We start from the raw sequence: 12,379 nt of genomic DNA, 5'->3' as shown, positions 1-12,379 counted from the left end.
CACACGCTCCTATATTCCAAATAGCTCGTGGATTGAGTACATGCACAATCTTCACAACACAGTATAGTAAATACAGCCGCATTCTCCTCTCCACTACATAGCTTGGGAACTGAGTACATGTACACAGTACACAACACAGTACAGTAAATAAGCCACAATCACTTCTCTTCTACCTAGCTAGGGTACTGAGTACATGCACACAGTACAGTGAATACAGCCACACTCTCCTAGCCTCTACATAGCTCGGGTACGGAGTACGTGCACACAGTATAGTGAATACAGCCACACTCTCCTAGCCTCTACATAGCTTGGGTACTGAGTACATGCACACAGTATAGTGAATACAGCCACACTCTCCTATCCACTAGTTAGCTCGGGTACTGAGTACATGCACACAGTATAGTGAATACAGCCACACTCTCCTATCCACTAGTTAGCTCGGGTACTGAGTACATGCACACAGTATAGTGAATACAGCCACACTCTCCTATCCACTAGTTAGCTCGGGTACTGAGTACATGCACACAGTATAGTGAATACAGCCACACTCTCCTATCCACTAGTTAGCTCAGGTAATGAGTACATGCACACAGTATAGTGAATACAGCCACACTCTCCTAGCCTCTACATAGCTCGGGTACTGAGTACATGCACACAGTATAGTGAATACAGCCACACTCTCCTATCCTCCACATAGCTCGGGTACTGAGTACATGCACACAGTATAGTGAATACAGCCACACTCTCCTAGCCTCTACATAGCTCGGGTACTCAGTACATGCACATAGTATAGTGAATACAGCCACACTCCCCTATCCACTAGTTAGCTCGGGTAATGAGTACATGCACACAGTATAGTGAATACAGCCACACTCTCCTAGCCTCTACATAGCTCGGGTACTGAGTACATGCACACAGTATAGTGAATACAGCCACACTCTCCTATCCACTAGTTAGCTCGGGTACTGAGTAGATGCACACAGTATAGTGAATACAGCCACACTCTCCTCTCCTCCACATAGCTCGGGTACTGAGTACATGCACACAGTATAGTGAATACAGCCACACTCTCCTAGCCACTAGCTAGCTCGGGGACCGAGTACATGCACACAGTATAGTGAATACAGCCACACTCTCCTAGCCACTAGCTAGCTCGGGGACCGAGTACATGCACACAGTATAGTGAATACAGCCACACTCTCCTAGCCACTAGCTAGCTCGGGGACCGAGTACATGCACACAGTATAGTGAATACAGCCACACTCTCCTATCCTCCACATAGCTCGGGTACTGAGTACATGCACACAGTATAGTGAATACAGCCACACTCTCCTAGCCTCTACATAGCTCGGGTACTCAGTACATGCACATAGTATAGTGAATACAGCCACACTCCCCTATCCACTAGTTAGCTCGGGTAATGAGTACATGCACACAGTATAGTGAATACAGCCACACTCTCCTAGCCTCTACATAGCTCGGGTACTGAGTACATGCACACAGTATAGTGAATACAGCCACACTCTCCTATCCACTAGTTAGCTCGGGTACTGAGTAGATGCACACAGTATAGTGAATACAGCCACACTCTCCTCTCCTCCACATAGCTCGGGTACTGGGTACATGCACACAGTATAGTGAATACAGCCACACTCTCCTATCCTCCACATAGCTCGGGTACTGAGTACATGCACACAGTATAGTGAATACAGCCACACTCTCCTAGCCTCTACATAGCTCGGGTACTGAGTACATGCACACAGTATAGTGAATACAGCCACACTCTCCTATCCTCCACATAGCTCGGGTACTGAGTACATGCACACAGTATAGTGAATACAGCCACGCTCTCCTAGCCTCTACATAGCTCGGGTACTGAGTACATGCACACAGTACAAACTTAAGTCGGGTAAGAATAGTTTTTTGATATTTTGATTTTATGCGATAGACACATGTATTACAAGTAGGGGGTGGTGGCCTCCGTGGCTCAGACGGCAGCGCGTCTGTCTCTCACCGCTGGATACCGTGGTTCAAATCCCGGTCACTCCATGCGAGATTTGTGCTGGACAAAGCGGTGGCGGGGTAGGTTTTTCTCCGGGTACTCTGGTTTTCCCTGTCATCTTTCATTCCAGCAACACTTTCCACTATCATTTCCTTTCATCTGTCAGTCATTAATCATTGCCCCAGACGAGTGCGACAGGCTTTGGCAGCCGGTACAATTGCTATCCTCGCGGCTAGATGGGCACTTCATTCATTCCATTCCTGACCCGGTCTAATGACTGGAAACATGCTGCAGATTTTCATTACAAGTGGGGCGTGAAGTCATTTAGTATTTGACTACACAATAACAAACACTAAATGGACTGCGAGACTGATGAATGCGCGGTTGAATCATACCTCAGCTGTCCATGACCTCACCAAGAGAAATATAGCCCTGCTATCTTTCCTCATAGCACTTGGTGTGGCTCTATACAAATCGGTTAGCCGGGACGAACGACATTTTGTGCGTATTACCACTAATAATTTTCTTAATAATTAAAAAAAGTCAAGTGAATACTTAGTTGATAAGACAGCAGAGCTTTCAGAGTTTCACCCGGCTAAAATGGAATTTAAAATGTAAAATTGTCTCCATAAATTGGATCGCCGCTACTGGGTCGTTGAACATTTCCTAAAGCAGGACTGCGGCATGTCGGTCGCGTGGTTTTGTAGGGAGCGCTGGTGTCGCAGAGTCGTCAGACCAGCTTTCACTGTTGAGGTCAGCAGTTGCTGGCTGGTGATGGTGTCAGTTAGAGTGGTGTCTTGTGCGTGTGCTACTGTGCTTCATGAAGTGCTACTCGTTAACACTGGATACTTCTTCCTTCAGCACGGGCAGGTAAGTCTGTGTCAAACAGTTTTACTCTGTGTGATCTTCTGTTTATAATGTTGCACTCTTTGTTTAGTGCGCCACATTCCCGCCGCCATAACGGTTCTGCTTTATTGGGTTACAAGGTGTGCCGTGTTCGGCGAGCGCCAGCGCGCTGTTTGTGACTGTCAGTGAGAACGGATGGTAATGATCCAAGCAACTTTCGTGCAGAGAACGCTGGAGGCGTGTGTCGGAACCGCTATATTCGGACCAGGACGTGGTCAAACTCGTAGATCTGTGGCGTACTGTGCCTACTGGGAGACGTGCAGTTCCTGTCACTCTCGGCTCTGGTAGTTCGGAACCATTTAGTGTTCAAACATTGAGCATTTGTCCTTCATTAAAAATATTTTAGCCTGGTCCAAACTTTTCTACTCTTATTCCCGCAGATATTTCCGACTTATCTCTGTGGCGTAATTGCTAGCGCATTGGCAATTGAAGTTTGGGAGATCGAGTTCGACGTTGATTATTTTATTTCCTTTTCTTCCTTTTCCATTTTCTTTTAATTGTATTCTTCGGTACAATTTTTTTTTTAGATTACATGAAGTCTGCCTCCGCCCGGAAGCCCGGGTTCGATTCCCGCCTCTGCCATGATATTTGAAATGTAGTACGAGGGCTGGAACGGCGTCCACTGTGCCTCGGGAGGTAAACTGAGTAGAGGGGAGTTCGATTCCCACCTCAGCGATCCTCGAAGTGGTTTTCTGTGGTTTCCAACTTCTCCAGCCAAACACCGTTGGCCACGGCCGCTTCCTTCCCTCTTCCTTGTCTATTCCTTCCAGTCTTCCCATCTCCCCACAAGGCCCTTGTTCAGCATAGCAGGCGAGGTCGCCTGGTCCTCCTTCCCAGTGGTATCCCCCGACGCAAAGTGTCCCACTCCAGGACACTGTCCTTCAGCTGGCAGTCTTGGATGGTAAACAGATTAAGGAAGAAAGATTACATCATATACTTTATTATTTGTTGTTTTTTCTATTTACAATATTAATACATTTTTACATTATTTACAACATTTGCCACACTGTTTGACAATGATTCGCTCGAACTTGACAAACGAAAAATCATACATGTTTAAGAGACAAGGACGAATAATGATTTAAAATTAATTAAATTAGATTAAAATTTAAAAGTTTGCAAATAGCTCCAAAACAAAAAAGACCACAAAATAAAAAAAGTATTTAAATGTAAAAATAAAATACGGGATGCATCAGTAAAAGAGACAGGAAACGTTCAGGTCGCCAGCGACTACGGCACGGAGACAAGTCGGAAATATCTGCGGGAATAAAACAAAATAAGGCCAATGGGCTGCGCTCCAGTCAGACAGGGTGGTGGTTCGAGTCCGTCCTCGCTGTGCACAGCCATTCGAACCCGTGGAGGCGCCTCTTCATTCTAAATACATCTTTTTTTTTTTTTTTTTTTTTGGCTAGTTGCTTTACGTCGCACCGACACAGATAGGTCTTATGGCGACGATGGGACAGGAAAGGGGTAGGAGTGGGAAGGAAGCGGCCGTGGCCTTAATTAAGGTACAGCCCCAGCATTTGCCTGGTGTGAAAATGGGAAACCACGGAAAACCATTTTCAGGGCTGCCGACAGTGGGGTTCGAACCTACTATCTCCCGAATACTGGATACTGGCCGCACTTAAGCGACTGCAGCTATCGAGCTCGGTGTAAATACATCCATCATTTTGAAGAGTCGTTGAGCCCTAATTCACCTCGCACCCTTGCTTCCCTCATCACTGACGCCCAATCATCGCTAGTTGTTGATAGGCTACGTTAGTGGCGGTGTGGAACTGTCAGCGACTGCGTGGGACCATACACAGTCCGCCTCCGGGTCCAGATAGCGGATTGGACCACGCAAGTACGTAGCGAGTTGGCTTTTCCGTGGTTTCCCTACTTTCACACCAAGTAAAATGTTGGAGCTGTACCTTAATTAAGGCTACCGTCGCTTTCTTCCCAGTCCCAGCCATAAGAGCCGTGCGACACAGATATGTCTTACGGCGACCTTTGCCTCGTGTGTCCATTAAAATAAACGAATGGATGAACTGCTATGAAAAACAACATCCCCTAAGTTCAAATTTAACTTTACCCTGTTCGGAAACTGGGAGGAGAAAGTTATTTTTTAAATGGTAAATTATTAAAGTATAATAATTGTTTCAAAGCCTGCATTCTAATATGTACAATGAATATGATTTGAAAATCAGTGGCGTATGCTGCCATCAATACATGGGCTGTCACTAGACTTAGGTTACCCATTTTCGATAGTTGATTTAGTGAACGTCAAGCCTTAAGGGTTTTGAGCTGCAGCTAATAGCCATCGGAGTAGCCTGCTGTGTTAAGGATGGTTCACAAGCCCTAGCCTGTGCTACTGTAGATGGTAGCCAAAGAATCAGCCTCTTCGTACTCTTAATTCCCCTAGCTCGGGGACTGAGTGCTTATGACGTCTTCACCGTTCATTTCATCAGGTCACCATCAAGCCTTAATCTTAATCAGTTTGTCCTCCAGGGTTAGTTTTTCCCTCGTACTCAGTGAGATATCCCTCCTCTACTTTCAAGGCCAGTGTCCTGGAACGTGAGATTTTGGATCGAGGGATACAACTGGGAAGGAGGACCAGTGCCTCGTCCAGGCTGCCTTGCCTGCTATGCTGGACAGGGACCTTGTGGGGGATGGGAAGATCGTAAGGGATGGACAAGGAAGAGGGATGGAAGCGGCCGTGGCCTTAAGTTAGGTACCATCCCGGCATTTGCCTGGAGGAGAAATGGGAAACCACGGAAAACCACTTCGAGGATGGCTGAAGTCGAAATCGCACCCTCCTCTACTTAGTTGACCTGCCGAGGCTGAGTGGACCCCGTTCCAGCCCTCGAAGCACTTTTCGAATTTCGTGGCAAGAGTTGGGATTCGAACCCGGGTCTCCGGGGGTGGCAGCTAAACACACTAACCACTACACCACAGAGGCGGACATTATGATTATTATTATTATTATTATTATTATTATTATTATTATTATTATTACCCTATTATTATAGTAATAGCCACGTAACGAAATACCCCAGAAAGTAAATATCGCCGCCCGATGCTCTTCTTTTCTCTATTTTGTAATGGCTGATCACTGCTGCCAACCTGCCTGGTTACATATTAAAATCACCAGACATAACCAAACAAACCAACCTCAATGTAAACACCGATAATAAATGTTTCCCTACCCTAGTAAATGATAAAAGTTAAGATGAAATAAATCAAGATATTCATAATTAAGTCGGTTTCCACGCTCAATGAGAAATTTAGGAAATAAACACCCTTTCTCACTCAAATTAATGTTACATATATCTGTCTTTATTTTGATATGCAGTAGGCGTACTATAACCATATTCTTGAAAATAGGGGCGTGTTAAACGATGCAATTTGTTTAATAAGTCTTTGCAGTGTGATTTTCGAAAGTCCAATGACTTCCCTTTCTTTTGCGCGAACATTTCCTTCTCTCTTCAATACCGGTAACCCGTAGCCTAAGGAGAGAGATTGGGCATATTTTCAGCCTGCAGGCTGGTTATATCTTCACGGTTATCAGGAAACATATAGGAATACTAATGTGCCAAGCTACGTGAACGGAAATTAGGTCAGCTTCAAGCTCACTGCACAATTGAATATTAGTTCTACTATCTACTTCTATCGTTTTCACATACACCGAGGTGCCAGTATTTCGTCCCGCAAGAGTTCTTTATGTACCAGTAGATCTAGACATGAGGCTGGAGTATTTGAGCACTTTCAAATACCGCCGAACTCGAATCCGCCAACATGAGCTAGTCATACATTCTCTCCTTCACTCGCTTAAAATAATGTTAAACATTTCCTGCCTTTATTCTGATTCTGATGTATGCATTACTATAACTGCATTCTTAAAGAAAGGGGGGAGGGAATATAGATTGAATAATTCATTGCGGTTTCTGCAAGTTCAAGGACTTACCACATAAGACATATGTCCTTCCTTTTAATAATAATGCTAACAGCTTTACATCCCACTAAGAACTTTTACGGTTTTCGGCATTTGGCATTTTAAACATATTTTCAGCTTACAAGTTGGTGTATCTCAAGCTTACAACATTACCAGATTTTTACATATATATTGGCTTAAATCACATGAAGACAGGTTGTGATGCAAGAATTGGATAGGAAAGAGGGCTAGGATTTAAGATGTAAATAAGCGTACAGACACAGCACTAGCCTGAAATGAAAATGACGGGCAAAAAAAAACTTCAGACCTGCCAACTGTGGGGTTCGAATACATCACCATCTCCTGAAACCAAGCTAACAGCAATGTGATCAAACTGCACAGCCAGTTCACTCAGTTTCCTATGACGCGTAATAGGCCTACCACATGGGCGACCCACTTACCTGTATATGGATCTTCAATTCTTCAATTATACATGTATGCAAAAACATTATGCACCTTAGTACGAGGTACTTCCCTAGTTGGTTCTCTGATTGGTGCACGTATAACAAATATGTTTGGGAAGAAATACTTTTATTTTATATTTATTTATATCATAAAGAAGTCATGTTGTCATAGCAAAACGAATACGCAACGAAGAAATGAATCCGAAGAGATAAGCATTATTTACTGCATTAAATATTAGTTTATTTACATGTTAAGCGATATGTAGTAGTAATAACAATAACAACAACAAACGTGTGCAATAAGGAAAAAGGAAATAAATACAAGTAAATATAAATATAATTTACAACATTTAGAGCCATTCCATGGTCACTGAATTACAAAGCAGGGGTATGAATAAACAAACATAATAAACATGAATACTAATATTTAAAAAGCAAAAAGCAAAGTCATCTCCGTACAAACCATGAAAGCCATTGGAAAGGGGGAAGGTGAAGGCTTCCACTATCCATGACGTTGGCACTTGGTGGGGTGGGGTGGAGTGGTTAGCTCAACGCATGACCGCCTTTGCCCCCAATAGTTAACTGGTACTCATTTATCATACGCAAAACATTCCTTCCAAATTACGTTAAACCTCTGTCACTCATTATTATTATTAATAAATTGCAAATGGGAAATACCCCGGTGGCAACGGTCACTTACAGTAATGTGATAATAAAGTTAACATAATTACCCAACTACAACAAAGAAACAAACAAACAAACAAACAACAAGAGTACAAGAAGCAGATATATGGAAGGAAAATATAACAAGAATTACTGCTAGTTTAATATTCTAAATCGAGCAACATCATATACAAATTCACACACAACTTAAGTATTTACAGTGCTTAACAATTTGGCTTACAATATTATAGGTTGACCTTACTACTAGCTTAACATTATAAGTGATAATAAAGTGAAGTTAAACCGTAATTACCCTACAACAACAACAACAACAACAACATTACAACAAGCAAGAAATACTACTAATTAAACTTTCTAAATCCAGTGTCATTATATACATATTCACACACAACTTAAGTATTTCCAGTACTTAACACTACAAATTACAATACTATAGATTGAACTTACTACTAGCTTAACACTACAAGTGATAATAAAGTTAAATCATACTACCCAACAACTACAACAACTCAAGTACAAAAAGGAATTCCATGGAAAAAAATATTACAAGAAATACTACTAGTCATTCTAAATCCAGCATCATGTACAGTTTCATACACAATTTAATTATTTCCAATACATCCGTATGCTGGTTTCTGGCCCTAATTTTATGCTTATGATAATTTCTCGATAAGTATGAGGGAGGTTAGATAGATAGATAGATAAAGAATGGGTGAACCCTGCCTTCGCAGGGCTCCACACGTAGGTCTGTGAAGACCCTTTGTGTCCCTTAAACGGGTTTGCCTAGTCCAGACCTAGTGCTCCTATAAAGGATACCAGTGCCCGGATGTTGGCATTCCTGATGTCTTCCAGGCTCACGAAATGTGAGCCAAGGTATCGATGTCTAGTGCTTGCAAGAGCCTCACACTGACATAACACATGCGTGGAGGTCTCCTCCTCCCTACCGCATCTTCTACACATCGGATCCTGACTGATTTTCATGATGTGTAGGTGTCTCTGTAAGGTATTGTGGCCTGTCAACAGTCCAACTACCATTCGCATTCTGGTCCTATTCAAATTTATCAGGACCTTTTTATAACTTTGGCTAGGCCCTTTGATAAGTTCACGTGCCTGCCTTGCTATAGTTAACCTCTTCCAAATGTCTTAAGTGAGACTGGTTTGTCCACTGGGATATTACCAGTTTCACGCTTCGGAGTGACACTCCCAGGAAGGGCTCTGGTCCTATAAAAGGACCTTTTGAGCCTTGTTTCGCTAGTTTGTCAGCTTCTTCATTTCCACTGATACCTGTGTGCCCAGGGACCCGTAATAGGGTAACTGAGCTAAATTCACACAGCTGATCTAACATCCTTTGGCATTCCCATACCATTTTTGATGTTGTTTTAACTGCACATAGTGCTTTTAATGCTTCCTGGCTATCGCTGCAAATAGTGATACAATGAGGGAGGTTATAACCTATTCCTAATACAACTCCAAGCAGCCCTTCCCGTATAGCTCTTATAAAGACCACACAGGCGAGCTCTAGTTCTTCTAGATTCAAGACTTTCCCAATTAATGGTATTCCTTCTATTCCCAGTTACGAAACGCATCGCTCTTCTTTGAACTTTCTCTAGGGAATTTATTAAACCAACATGCAGATCCATATTCGAGAATGGGTCTTACAACGTATTTATAAGGTTTATTTAAACCTACTAGGGTGGTGAGCACATAAATAAGAATTCAATGAAAGTATTTTCCTTCTGGACCTTCATGCCAGACAGATTTTTTTTTTAAACAAATTTTTTTTCACTATAATATGATTTATCTATAGAGCAAAACCGCTATGCAGTGTGCGTATCATAGCAATCGAGATGGAATTGGTAATGTACTATGTATCTGTAGAGCCTATATACGACTTTTTACAATTACTTCTAAAGTGAATTTCAGCTGTGTGACAACGCTGAAAAGACTATGGACTTAGAGATTGGCATTCCTGAAGAGGGTTTTCTACACTTTCCCATTTTCACACATTGATTCAAGAGTCTGTATTGACTTGTGACAAAACCACTGTATTCTTCCGAAAACCACTGATAGGGACAGGTTTGGTTGTGATCCACCGAAAACAAATTATAATGACCGGTTAGGTAGTGATCCATCGAAAACCACTGATTGTCGCAGGGTTAGGTTAGGTTTGACAGGATTTGTAATTGAGCGACTGTTGTCATTGAAAAAACTGTCGTGACGACTGAAGGCAATAAACATAAAACTGAATCCATTGGTCTACAAAGTTTTCATTCAGTAGATACGCTAGGAACTGGCGAACCAAAACCGTACATACAAAGTTTACAGGAATCAACAAAACAGGATATTAATTCGTGGTACTCATTGTTCTTTAAAGAGAAGAAATATCCTGTCAACAATAGCTGCAGTGAACATGCTTTTTCACTATTATTGTCTGGCCCCATGGCTAAATGGTTAGCGTGCTGGCCTTTGGTCACAGGGTGTGGGTTTGATTCTCGACAGGGTGGGGAATTTGAACCACCGTTGGTTAATTTCTCTGGCACGGGGGCTGGGTGTATGTCGTCTTCATCAACATTTCACTATTATTGTGTAAAATAGAAACTTACTAGTTTTGACAAGTACAGTATGTTCAACAGCGACTCCTGAATGATGACGCGCAGGATGTCCAACCTCACTAATCTATGTTCCAGACTATTTCTACTTAAAAAATTGTATTTGTCCTTTAATGTGATTTTGCAATTTTTGCTGAATATTTATGTGGCTGAAATGAAGGTGGATAAGCTACATGGTCTCCTTTATATAGGAAGAATGTATCGTGGAAATTAACTCAATTTCGGTTTCATGTACATTACAGTTTCTCTAAGATATATTGATAGTAATTCAGTCATGTACGACGACGATGTATTTCATGGTAAAGACAGCTGCCTCTGTGGATCAGTGGTAGAGTGACGGCCTCCGAATCCCAATATAGCGGGTTCAAACCCGGCAGAGGTAGTCGGATTTTTGAAGGGCAGAAAAAAGTCCATTCGACACTTCATGTCGTACGATGTCGGCATGTAAAAGATCTCTGGTGACGCATTTGGTGTTTACCCGACAAAATTCATTAAATCTCAGCCACAGACGCCCAAGAGAGTTTCGGTTTACTCGGTCTGCCATCTAGTGGGCCTAGAGTATAACGGAACGTCAAAATTGACGAGCAGACAGCCAGATGGCGTCAACTTGAAATGTCTGCACATGGTAGCTGAGGCCATACGATTATTATTATTATTATTATTATTATTATTATTGTTATTATGGTAAAGACAAATTACTTTGCAATGCTATCTATCTTAATGGTAATGTACTATGTACCTCTACTAGTGTAGGCTACTGAGTGCTTGATTCGAAGCAGTGTATCGATTCATTCAGTGTCCGAGTGAATCGATTCACAGGAACGGCAAGCTCATGGCACACAAATCATGCACAATCACGGCTCAGTGAGCCACACGACACACACGGCTCCTTATAGGCACACTGGACACTGGCGGGGAGTCGAGCTTTCGCTGCAGTGAGCCACAGTGAATCATGGCACACTGAAAGAATCGTACGCAGTCATGGATCAGTGAGACACAACACACACATGGTTCATTATCGGTACACTGGACATGGCGGGGAGCCGAACTTCCTCTGAAGCAATACATACAGAGTCATGGTACACTGAAAAAATCGTATGCTATAATGGACTCTCGAGCTCAGCTCATTTGAAAATAATACCTATTCGCATCCACTGTCCTCTTCTTACAGGGAGTTTTAAACAATACATGGATTTATTTGCAGTGTTAAAAAGATAGAACACAATTCCAAAGTACCTAGGTTGTAAGTAGGTAGTCAATTAGGTTATTCTAATTACTGTATTAGTTTAATCAATCAGTATCTTTATAAGTAGTTGACGTTCGACAATTACTTAAACTCAGCTCTCTAGCCTCCACACCTGGCTGAGTGGCTCAAACGGTCGAGGCGCTGGCCTTCTGAACCCAACTTGGCAGGGCCGAGCTCAGTGCGGTGGTATTTGAAGGTGCTCAGCCTCATGTCAGTAGATTTACTGACACATAAAAGAGCTCCTGCAGGACTAAATTCCAGCACCTCGACGTCTCAAAAAAAACCTAAAAGTTGATAGTGGGACATAAAGCCAATAACATTATTATTTAGCCTACCCTATGACTATGAGTCATGCTCATGACCACTCGAAATTGTCTGTTTTATATTTGGAAGAACCACTCGGTATTCTCTTAGTTTGTATGTCGCATCATTGCACAATACTTCAATAATCGAATCACGAGGTTACCGATGTACGTGGACAGTGAGTATGTAAGTAGACTGATGCAATAGATTAAATAAATGATGTTTAATCAGAAAACCAGTGGGCTACTGTACATC

The 12,379-nt window shown here is 42.4% G+C and overlaps 1 protein-coding gene across 3 annotated transcripts in view; it reads left to right on the top strand.

Moving 5' to 3' along the window:
• The first annotated feature begins 2,743 nt into the window (after positions 1-2,743).
• The window catches only part of LOC136884320 (uncharacterized), a 207,579-nt gene continuing 197,943 nt past the window's right edge, over positions 2,744-12,379 (top strand). For all 3 annotated transcript variants that reach the window (XM_068229910.1, XM_068229909.1, XM_068229907.1), the window contains exon 1: positions 2,744-2,872. The gene's annotated coding sequence lies outside the window, so the exon portion shown is untranslated. The remainder of the gene's footprint in view (positions 2,873-12,379) is intronic.

Source organism: Anabrus simplex, chromosome 12 (assembly GCF_040414725.1).
Source record: "Anabrus simplex isolate iqAnaSimp1 chromosome 12, ASM4041472v1, whole genome shotgun sequence".
NCBI classification, from domain to species: Eukaryota; Metazoa; Arthropoda; class Insecta; order Orthoptera; family Tettigoniidae; genus Anabrus; species Anabrus simplex.
Note: the sequence above shows the minus strand (reverse complement) of the source record. Positions and strands in the feature narration are given on the sequence as shown.